Genomic DNA, 12,319 nt, shown 5'->3' with positions numbered 1-12,319 from the left:
CGGCTCTTCCCGATTTGCCCTGGTGCCGTTGGCAAATCGGGGTAATATGGAGTTATTGGCAGCCCATAGCTGCCAATAAGTCCTAGATTAATCATGTCAGGCGTCTATGAGACACCCTCCATGATTAATCTGTAAATTACAGTAAATAAACACACACACCCGAAAAAATCCTTTATTAGAAATAAAAAACACACACACATTCCCTGGTTCACCACTTTAATCAGCCCCAAAAAGCCCTCCTTGTCCGGCGTAATCCAGGATGATCCAGCGTCGCATCCAGCGCTGCTGCATGGAGGTGACCGGAGCTGCAGCACACACAGCCGCTCCGGTCACCTCCACGCAGGTAATGAAGACAGCCGGCGATCAGCTGAGCTGTCACTGAGGTTACCCGCTGTCACTGGATCCAGCGGTGGCCGCGGGTAACCTCAGTGACAGATCAGCTGATCGCGCTACTCACCGCCGCTCCGGTCAGCAACTGAGGTGAGTAGCGCGATCAGCTGAGCTGTCACTGAGGTTACCCGCGGCCACCGCTGGATCCAGTGACAGCGGGTAACCTCAGTGACAGCTCAGCTGATCGCCGGCTGTCTTCATTACCTGCGTGGAGGTGACCGGAGCGGCTGTGTGTGCTGCAGCTCCGGTCACCTCCATGCAGCAGCGCTGGATGCGACGCTGGATCATCCTGGATTACGCCGGACAAGGAGGGCTTTTTGGGGCTGATTAAAGTGGTGAACCAGGGAATGTGTGTGTGTTTTTTATTTCTAATAAAGGATTTTTTCGGGTGTGTGTGTTTATTTACTGTAATTTACAGATTAATCATGGAGGGTGTCTCATAGACGCCTGACATGATTAATCTAGGACTTATTGGCAGCTATGGGCTGCCAATAACTCCATATTACCCCGATTTGCCAACGGCACCAGGGCAAATCGGGAAGAGCCGGGTACAGTCCCAGAACTGCCGCATATAATGTATGCGGCAATTCTGGGCGGCTGTTGGCTGATATTGTTAGGGTGGGGGGCTCCCCATAACGTGGAGCTCCCCATCCTGAGAATACCAGCCTTCAGCCGTATGGCTTTATCTGGCTGGTATTAAAATTGGGGGGGACCGCACGCCGTTTTTTTTATTTATTTATTTATTTATTTCACTGCACAGTATAGACACGCCCACCGGCTGCTGTGATTGGGTGCAGTGTGACACCTGTCACTCAGCGTGGGGGGCGTGTCTCACTGTAACCAATCATAGGTGCCGGTGGGCGGGGAAAGCAGGGAATAGGAGATTGTTTAATGGGCGGCCGGCTTTTTCAAAACAGTAAAAGCCGCCGGAGCAGTGTGAATGCCGTGCAGCGCCGGGGATCGGGGATTGGTGAGTATGAGAGAGGGCTGCTCAATTCACTTACTCAGGAGATTAGCGGTCACCGGTGAGTCCTTCACTGGTGACCACTAATCAGGGCGCGACACAGACAGAGCCGCAGCATGACAATGAAGTCGGGTGAGGTTCACCCGAGTTCATTCTGACAGTGCGGCTCTGTCTGTGCCTGCTGTCATCTGCCATTCAGCTCTGCTACATGGCTGTCTGTGTCTGCTGTCAGCGGCCATGTAGCAGAGCTGAACGGCAGATGACATAGTAAAAACGCATCCCTACACATTACACACGCTTGGCAAGTAAATAAATTAAAAAAAAAAAGGGTGCCCGATGCATACGTCACAGAACACATGATCTAAAGGATCGCACACAAAATTGACCAATTTAACATAGACTACTAACGCACGTGTGACAGCAAATGAACGACCAACGTGCGATCTCATAAGATCCCGTATGCAACCTGGGCGTGTCACATCGCAAATGCGATTGTACAACTAATTGCAACGTGTAAAGTGGGCTTAACACTTTTTCCCTGTCTACCTCGGAGACATAGGTCTTCCCAGGCGGTATCTGGGCCAGGGTGACAGGGGCCACCGGAATGATTTTGCTAGGACAGATGATGGGTTGGGTAGTCTCTTCCTCCTGCTCTATGGGCATGAAAGACCTGGACAAGGCATCAGCACGTACATTCTTGTCCGCGGGTCGGAAGTGGAGCTGGAAATCAAACCTGGCAAAGAATAGGGACCACCTGGCTTGCCGTGGGTTCAGTCGCTGAGCGGACCGCAGGTATTCCAAGTTCTTGTGGTCCGTGTAAATAATCACGGGGTACACTGCCCCTTCCAGGAGGTAGCGCCATTCCTCCAAAGCCAGTTTGACTGCCAAGAGCTCTCGGTCACCGATGGTGTAGTTGCGTTCAGGCGCTGAGAAGCCCTTGGAGAAGAATCCGCAAGTCACCATCTTCCCGGAGGAGGACTTTTGCATGAGCACTGCTCCGGCTCCTGAGGAGGAGGCATCCACCTCCAAGGTGAACTGGCGGTTTAACTCCGGACGGTGAAGTACAGGAGAGGAGGCAAATGCCCGCTTCAGAGAGCCAAACGCGGCGTCAGCCGCAGGTGACCAGTCCTTAGGATTAGCCTCCTTCTTAGTCAGGGCGGAGAGAGGAGCAGTCAAGGCAGAGAAGTGAGGGATGAACTGGCGGTAGTAGTTGGCGAATCCCAGGAAGCGTTGGATTGCCTTCAGTCCAGAAGGAGGAGGCCAGTTGAGAATGGCGGAGACCTTCTTGGGATCCATCTGCAGTCCGGTATCAGAGATGATGTACCCCAGGAAGGGGAGAGAAGACTGCTCAAAGACACACTTCTCATACTTTGCGTACAGACGATTCTCTCTCAGTCTTTGTAGAACCAGCTGTACGTTTTCTCTGTGGGTTTGGAGGTCCGGAGAGAAGACAAGGATGTCATCTAGATACACTACCACACAGATGTAGAGAAGGTCCCGGAACACGTCGTTCACCAGTTCTTGAAAGACGGCAGGAGCGTTACACAGGCCGAAGGGCATCACGCAGTATTCATAATGTCCATCGCGCGTATTGAACGCGGTCTTCCATTCGTCACCAGAGCGGATGCGTACCAGATTGTAAGCACCCCGAAGATCCAGCTTGGTGAATACACGAGCTCCTCTAAGCCGGTCAAACAATTCGGGAATGAGCGGCAGTGGGTACTTGTTTTTTACGGTGATTTGATTCAAACCCCGGTAGTCTATGCATGGGCGTAAGTCGCCCTCTTTCTTCTTGACAAAGAAGAAGCCTGCTCCAGCAGGAGAGGAGGATCTCCGAATGAACCCCCTTGCCAGGCTCTCTGAGATGTAAGCAGACATGGCCCTTGTTTCGGCTGGAGATAAAGGATATATCCGTCCTCGTGGTGGTGTTGTTCCTGGGAGCAGGTCGATGGCACAATCGTATGGGCGATGTGGCGGCAGTACCTCGGATTCCTTTTTATCAAAAACATCTGCAAAGGACCAATAGGCCGAGGGCAGCCCCGGTAGGTTCTCTGGAACCGGAGGTCGTCGGATGGGTTGTATGGACTTTAGGCACCTCTCATGACACGAAGAGCCCCATCGGGTGATTTCGCCAGTGCCCCAACTGACTGATGGTTCGTGTGTCCGCAACCATGGAAGTCCCAGCAGGATCTGGTGGGACATGTGTGGGAGGACGTAGAAAGCGATGTTCTCGGTGTGAAGGGCACCGATACGCAGTTCGACCGACCTGGTGATCCAGGAGATGGTGTCAGAGAGGGGTCTCCCATCCACCGAGGCAATCACTAGGGGCTTGTCGAGTGGAATAACAGGCACCCGGTACTTGTCCACCGTGGTCTGCTGGATGAAATTGCCTGCTGCCCCGGAATCGAGGTAGGCATCAGCCGTGAACCGCGTCTCTCCCGTTGTCACTTGCACTGTCCATGTAACCGGGTCAGAGAGAGTCCCAGCACCTAGGGTGGCCTCTCCTACCAACCCTAGGCTTTGGAGTTTCCCGGCCTCTCTGGACAGGAGCGTAGCAGGTGTGTGCCCTCACCGCAGTAAAAGCAGAGACCCTTGGCGAGCCGCTCTGCTCGACGTTGTTCAGACTGACGCACTCGGTCGATCTGCATGGGCTCGTGGACGGGAGCCCCAGCTGTCGATGACTGAAGTACGGAGGGTTTCTGCGGAGGAGGGGAATGCCGTACCGGACGTCTCTCACGGGACGCTTCCTTGGATCGCTCCTGAAAGCGAATGTCCACTCGAGTCGCTAGGGCAATCAGGGCATCTAGGGTGGTCGGTACGTCACGACCCGCCAGCTCGTCTTTAATTCGCCCTGAGAGTCCTTCCCAGAAGGCGGCGGTTAGGGCCTCGTTGTTCCACCCTAGTTCTGAGGCCAGGGTGCGAAACCGGATCGCGTATTGACCCACCGTCAGAGTCCCCTGACGTAAGCGGAGAAGAGACGAAGCAGACGCGGAGGCGCGTCCGGGCTCATCGAAGGTACCACGGAATGCCTGCAGGAAGTCCTGGATGTTCGTGGTCACAGGATCCCCCTTCTCCCACAAGGGGTTCATCCACGCCAGTGCCTCACCCTCTAGATGGGACATGATGAAGGCGACCTTGGCTTGGTCGGAGGCAAACAAATGCGGCAGCTGCGTGAAATGGAGGGAGCATTGGTTTAAGAATCCCCTGCAGGTCTTGGGGTCTCCGGCGTACCGGGGTGGTGAAGCCAACCGAAGTCTGGTGGTATCTGAAGAAGTCGCCACAGGAGCGGGAGCCGTGGCTTGACTAGTGGAAGCCCGGGATGTCGAAGTCGTAACTGCCGCTTGTAGCGTGTTCAGGCGGGCGTCCACAGAAGACATGAATTGCAGCATGCGGGTCTGAGTCTCACGCTGGCGTTGGAGTTCCTCCTGTACGGCTGCTAGTGCTGCAGCGGGATCCATGGCCTGATCTTACTGTCAGGGCCAGGTGGACGGGCAGACCCAGGAGGTGGATCCACTGGGCCGAACTCCTAGATGGTAGTAAAGAGTCCGGTAGCTGGAGCACTATAAACAGCAGAACAGTCCGTGCACACGAGTATAGCGGAGAAGTCCCTGGGACCACGGAGTCACGGGTGGTAGTCCGGGTGACGCAGCTCTGGTTCGGAAGCCGAGATGATGTCAGGCGGGGTCCGGAACCTTTGGAGCGAGGTGATGAGTCACCGCAGGGATCCGGGATGGTGCGGACTGTCAGGATGGCAGATGGACAGCGTTCGGGGTTCGGGATACGGCAGGACTGGATGGCGAGGCAGGCACGGCTCTACGAGAGAGATAGGTAAGTACATGCACAGAAACACCAGGAGACCTGACTCCTAGCTTAGGAAACACGAAGATCAGGCCCCGCCTCCTTGGACAATAACCCCCTATATACCCTGTACCTGTTTAGCCTCATTTCCTGTTAATGGACGCTGGCCCTTTAAGAAAGGGTCAGTGACCGCGCGCGCGCCCTAATGCGCATGCGCGCCGCCCGGGTGCCAGAAGCCAGGGAAGGAGGCTGCGAGGAGGACGCAGGGGAGCCGGCCAGGGCCTGGGAAGCCGTCGGGCGCCGGGATCGGAGACCAGGGGACCTGGGAAGGACGGGCACCGGAGGCTGGAGAGCGGGGAGCGTGGCAGGTGAGCCGGGGAGCGGGGGTGAGGACCCGGGGAGCGTGACAACATCTGACAGCTGAGGATTACAACCCAAAGCTGCTGCTGTACCTGTGCTGTGTTGAAATTTAGGGGGGACACCACATCATTTTTTTTTAAAAACTTATTTATTAATTCTGCTAAATAGTTGTACAAGTTATCTGTCTCTATCTAGCATTTATCATTTTTCTAGCTTTGCACATAGTTTACACATAAAAAACATTAATATTTAAAAATCATCTGTTTATTTCCAGTACATGTCACACGGATATCATCCGTATGATGTCTAGATTTTATCCGTGCTGCCAGAAAAAAAAAAACAGACTTGTCTCTTTGAGAATCACCTGGATGTGCAGGTGTTTCACAGGGACACAGTGTGAAACCACGGAGGTGTGAAGATCTCTATTGACTTTAATTAGTATGCGTGTGAACGTGTCTCCAGTATGTGTGAAAACGGACACAACACATACTGGACACATGGAGGTGTGAAGGAGACCCAAGACAGTAAAAAAAAAAAAGCCCATCTTATTTTGTGCCAAATTTTTGAATTGTGACCAAAAACGGCAACTAATGCCACAAGACAAAAAAGGAAAGTGACTTAAAAGAAAATGTATATTATGAATCAAACCAGTTATACAGATCTCTAGTTGACCTATAGCTTAGCTCTTATAAATAATCATACGTGTATTATAAATGTCACTACTTTATTCTTATATAAAAACTGTTTTACTCCATATGTCAAGTTTGGGGCCTTTGGTGCACTCATGATGTGGCCAAGGGCTCAGTGCACCATTTTGCAGTCTCATTTAGCATCTTCTACACTTCGAGTGCTTGAATAAGGGAACCCTGGTATTGCATTACTACTACAGGAATATTTGAAAAAAAGAGATATTTAGCTTACGTATAGGCCGATGCATGTGACCCTGCTCACCACAGCAAGGTATATCTCTATATACCTGGACCCTTTCTGCCCAGACACGTATGTTTTTAACCCAGATAGAGTCATTTCAAGTTAGGCTCCCGGTATATAGAAATATACCTTGCCGTGGTGACTGGGCTCACATGCATTAGCCTATACATAAGCTAAATATCTTTTTTTTTCAAACATTCCTATAGCAGTGCAATTCCAGAGTTCCCTTATTCAATGATAGCATTTTAGAGTGCAGCTGTATGTAATTTTGTAGTGTAAACGCAAGGCCAGGGATTCAACTCAAGCCCTGTTAATCAAGCTTAAAGGGAACCAATCACCAGGATTTTCATATATAAGCTAAAGCCAGTGCTATACTGGCACTATCAGGCTGATTCTATACATACCTGTAGTGGTCAGCTCAGGTGTTTAGGTTTTGAAATCCAAGAAAGTAAAGTTTATAAAATCATCAGCTTCTTGAGTGACAGCAGCTGAGGAGTGGATTTTATCTGTGGGGAGTTCATAGTTATCCCCTCCCCCATTAGAATTAGCATACGTATTATACAATCGATTTACTTTTACTTGCAGTGCCTGTGGTGAGGTCATACCCATGTGACCAGAAGGGGCGGGGCCTCAGCCAACAAAGCTGATACCAGCTGGTCACATGGGGCCTCCTGGTGTGTATATATATATATATATATATTTTTACCATTTGTAGTACCCGGGCATTGCCCGGGATAGTAACTACCTCTCTGTCTGTCTCCCATCTTCATCTGTTTGTGTCTGTTGTCTGTCTGTCTCTGTGTGTCTCTTTCTGTCTGTCTGTCCATCTGTCTCTGTCTGTTTGTCTGTCTTCTCTGTCCGTCTGTCTCTGTGTCTGTCACTGTGTGTGTTTCTGTCTCTTTCTGTGTGTCTGTCTCTGTTTCTCTTTCCCTGTCTGTCCCTTTCTCTGTCTGTCTGTCTCTATCCATGTGTGTCTCTCTCTATCCATGTCTACCTGTCTGTGTCTATCTGTCTGTCTCTGTATCAGTCTCTCTATCTGTCTCTATCTCTCTCTCTTTATCTCTGTGTCTGTCTGTCAGTCTCGTTCCCCGTCTGTCTCGTTGCCCCTCTGTCTCGTTCCCCATTTGTCTCTGTCTCTTTCCTTGTCTGTCTCTTTCCTTATCTTTTTTCTTGTCCCTGTCTCTTTCCCTGTTTTTGTCTCTTTCCCTGTCTCTTTCCTTGTCTCTGTCTCTTTCCCTGTCTGTCTGTGTCTTTCCCGATCTGTCTTTTTCCCGGTCTGTCTCTGTCTGTTTCGCTGTCTTTTTCCTTGTCTCTTTCCCTGTTTTTGTCTCTTTACTTGTGTCTGTCTCTTTCCCTGTCCGTTTGTGTCTGTCTCTCTGTTTCTTTTCCTGTCTACTTGTCTCTTTCCCTGTCTGTCTGCCTCTTTGACTGTCTGTCTCTCTCTCTCTTTCCCGGTCTGTCTGGCCTCTCTATCCCTGTCTCCCTCTCTTGGTCTCTCTCTGTCTGTCTGTCTCTGTCTCTCTATCCGTCTCCACACCGACATCATATTACCTCACACATAAGCTTCTTATACTAACAGTTTATTTTGTTCCAATAGCAAACACTGACAGTTGCTATTAATAGCCTGTAGTTCCCATCTCCATTCAGTTTAATGGAGGCAGGTTTTTTGGAGGGTAACTGTAAAGCGCGGGGTTGAATTCTCCCATCAAAACATAGTCTATGACGTTCCCTGAGTCACATGGGGTGTCTGCAAAATTTCATTTGTGAATGTATATGCGACGGTGCGGATTCCTTTAGCAGACATACACATATACACTCAGCTTTATATATATATATATATATATATATATATATATCATATGAAAAAGTTTGTGCACCCCTGATAATGTTAACCTTTTTTCTTTATAACAATTTGGGTTTTTGCAACAGCTATTTCAGTTTCATATATCTAATAACTGATGGGCTGAGCAATATTTCTGGATTGAAGTGAGGTTTATTGTACTAACAGAAAATGTGCAATCCGCATTTAAACAAAATTTGACCGATGCAAAAGTATGGGCACCTCAACATAAAAGTGATATTAATATTTTGTAGATCCTCCTTTTGCAAAAATAACAGCCTCTAGTCGCTTCCTGTAGCTTTTAATGAGTTCCTGGATCCTGGATGAAGGTATATTTGACCATTCCTGTTTACAAAACAATTCCAGTTCAGTTAAGTTTGATGGTCGCTGAGCATGGACAGCCGCTTCAAATCATCCCACAGATTTTCAATGATATTCAGGTCTGGGGACTGAGATGGCCATTCCAGAACATTGTAATTGTTCCTCTGCATGAATGCCTGAGTAGATTTGGAGCAGTGTTTTGGATCATTGTCTTGCTGAAATATCCATCCCCTGCGTAACTTCAACTTTGTCACTGATTCTTGCACATTATTGTCAAGAATCTGCTGATACTGAGTTGAATCCATGCGAGCCTCAACTTTAACAAGATTCCCGGTGCCGGCATTGGCCACACAGCCCCAAAGCATGATGGAACCTCCACCAAATTTTACTGTGGGTAGCAAGTGCTTTTCTTGGAATGCCGTGTTTTTTTGCCTCCATGCATAACGCTTTTTTGTATGACCAAACAACTCAATCTTTGTTTCATCAGTCCACAGGACCTTCTTCCAATATATAACTGGTTTGTCCAAATGTGCTTTTGCATACCTCAGGCAACTCTGTTTGTGGCGTGCTTGCAGAAATGGCTTCTTTCGCATCACTCTCCCATACACCTTCTCCTTGTGTAACGTGCACTGTATTGTTGACCGATGCACATTGACACCATCTGCAGCAAGATGAAGCTGCAGGTTTTTGGAGGTGGTCTGTGGATTGTCCTTGATTGTTCTCACCATTCTTCTTCTCTGCCTTTCTGATATTTTTCTTGGCCTGCCACTTCTGGGCTTAACAAGAACTGTACCTGTGTTCTTCCATTTCCTTACTATGTTCCTCACAGTGGAAACTGACAGTTTAAATCTCTGAGACAACTTTTTGTATCCTTCCCCTTAATCTTTGTTTTCAGATCATTTGAGAGTTTTTTGAGGAGCCCATGATGCCACTCTTCATAGGAGATTCAAATAGGAGAACAACTTGCAAGTGGCCACCTTAAATACCTTTTCTCATGATTGGATACACCTGCCTATGAAGTTCAAAGCTCAATGAGGTTACAAAACCAATTTAGTGCCTTAGTAAGTCAGTAAAAAGTAGTTAGGAGTGTTCAAATCAAGAAATTGATAAGGGTGCCAGGTGTGAATGTTAGTTATGTTTTGGATGCTGGGAGGCTCCCTCTGGTGGCCAGGAATGGTTTGGACTTGGACCAGGTGTGTTGTGCAATGGGTGTTTCCTTTGCTAACTCTCTGCTTATTTAAATCCTGGTCTGATTGCAGGCTGTTGCCGGATGTCAGTTGTTCTTTGTATCTCCAGCCTGCTTCATCCTGCTCTACACCACATCTACTCCAGATAAGTGCTTGCTCTTTATTTATTGTCTGCTTCTTTTGCTTATCTGGGTTGTCATTTGCTGTGGTTGTTTTCAGTTTATTTGCTTGCAGGGATTTTCCCCCTCAGTGGTTTGTTGGGGAACTCCCTGCAGTTCTGTTTGGAGTATAGCTCCTTTGGGTCCATGTGTTTGTGGCTTGTTGAATTTGTTATGATTCTTGTTTTCTGTTCATTGGTATGACAAGGGCACCTGGTATAGGACGGAGTTCAGGTCGTGCGATCTGAGGGCCTTTTGTACTATCAGGAAGTTGGTATTTTGCAGGGTTTTCTCTGGTCACCATCAGTCCCTTTCCTATTTTAGTCAGCGGGGGCCTCACCTTTTGCTAATCCTGTCATCTACCTGTGTATTGTGTTTTTCCTATATCACCGCAGTCTTTGAATGTGGGGGGCTTGCTATTCTTGTCTATTTTCTGAGGCAGAGAGTTATTCATCTTTCCTACCTTTAGGATAGTTAGTTCTCTGGCTGGGTTCGCGGTGCACAGGATGTTAGTTCACCCCTCGGCTACTTCTAGTGTTGATGGTTAGTAAGGGGTTGGCGGCCAGATTAGTTGCCAATGCTCTTGTCACCTTTTGCCAATGATTTGTGGTGGTCTTCCATGGTTCCGGATCATAACAGGTGCCCATACTTTTGCACCAGTCAAATTTTGTTTAAATGCGGATTGCACATTTTCTGTTTCCAATAAACCTCATTTCAATCCAGAAATATTACTGAGTCCATCAGTTATTAGATATATGAAACTGAAATAGCTGTTGCAAAAAACAAAATTGTTATAAAGAAAAAAGGTTAACATTAATAGGGCTGCCCAAACTTGTTGGGGTACTGCGGATGGTCTGTGTGACTATTGTTGGGGTACTGTGAATGGTCCGGTGAGTATTGTTGGGGTACTGCGGATGGTCCATGTGACTATTGTTGGGGTACTGTAGATGGTCCTGTGACTATTGTTGGGGTACTGCAGATGGTCCATGTGACTATTGTTGGGGTACTGTGGATGGTCCATGTGACTATTGTTGGGGTACTGTGAATGGTCCGGTGAGTATTGTTGGGGTACTGCGGATGGTCCATGTGACAATTGTTGGGGTACTGTAGATGGTCCTGTGACTATTGTTGGGGTACTGCAGATGGTCCATGTGACTATTGTTGGGGTACTGTGGATGGTCCATGTGACTATTGTTGGGGTACTCCGGATGGTCCATGTGACTATTGTTGGGGTACTGTAGATGGTCCTGTGACTATTGTTGGGGTACTGTAGATGGTCCTGTGACTATTGTTGGGGTACTGCGGATGGTCCTGTGACTATTGTTGGGGTACTGCGGATGGTCTATGTGACTATTGTTGGGGTACTGTGGATGGTCCTGTGACTACTGTTGGGGTATTTCGGATGGTCCTGTGACTATTGTTGGGGTACTGTGGATGGTCCTGTGACTATTGTTAGGGTACTGCGGATGGTCCTGTGACTATTGTTGGGGTACTGTGCATGGTCCTGTGACTACTGTTGGGGTATTTCGGATGGTCTATGTGACTACTGTTGGGGTATTTCGGATGGTCCTGTGACTATTATTGGGGTACTGTGGATGGTCCTGTGACTATTGTTGGGGTACTGCGGATGGTCCATGTGACTATTGTTGGGGTACTGTGGATGGTCCTGTGACTATTGTTGGGGTACTGTGGATGGTCCTGTGACTATTGTTGTGGTACTGTGGATGGTCCTGTGACTATTGTTAGGGTACTACGGATGGTCCTGTGACTATTGTTGGGGTACTGCGGATGGTCCATGTGACTATTGTTGGGGTACTGCGGATGGTCCTGTGACTATTGTTGGGGTACTGTGGATGGTCCAGGGAGTATTGTTGGGGTACTGTGGATGGTCCATGTGACTATTGTTGGGGTACTGTGGGTGGTCCTCTGACTATTGTTGGGGTACTGTGGATGGTCCTGTGACTATTGTTGGAGTACTGTGGGTGGTCCTCTGACTATTGTTGGGGTACTGTGGATGGTCCTGTGACTATTGTTGGAGTACTGTGGATGGTCCTGTGACTATTGTTGGGGTACTGCAGATTGTCTGTGTGACTATTGTTGGGGTACTGTGGATGGTCCTGTGACTATTGTTGGGGTACTGCGGATGGTCCTGTGACTATTGTTGGGGTACTGCAGATGGTCCTGTGACTATTGTTGGGGTACTGTGGATGGTCCTGTGACTATTGTTGGGGTACTGTGGATGGTCCTGTAACTATTGTTGGGGTACTGTGGATGGTCCTGTGACTATTGTTGGGGTACTGTGGATGGTCCTGTGACTATTGTTGGGGTACTGTGGATGGTCCATGTGACTATTGTTGGGGTACTGTGGATG

This window comes from Anomaloglossus baeobatrachus, chromosome 8 (genome assembly GCF_048569485.1).
Source record: "Anomaloglossus baeobatrachus isolate aAnoBae1 chromosome 8, aAnoBae1.hap1, whole genome shotgun sequence".
Classification (NCBI taxonomy): domain Eukaryota; kingdom Metazoa; phylum Chordata; class Amphibia; order Anura; family Aromobatidae; genus Anomaloglossus; species Anomaloglossus baeobatrachus.
The sequence above is the reverse complement of the archived record's forward strand: the minus strand, read 5'-3'. Positions refer to the sequence as shown.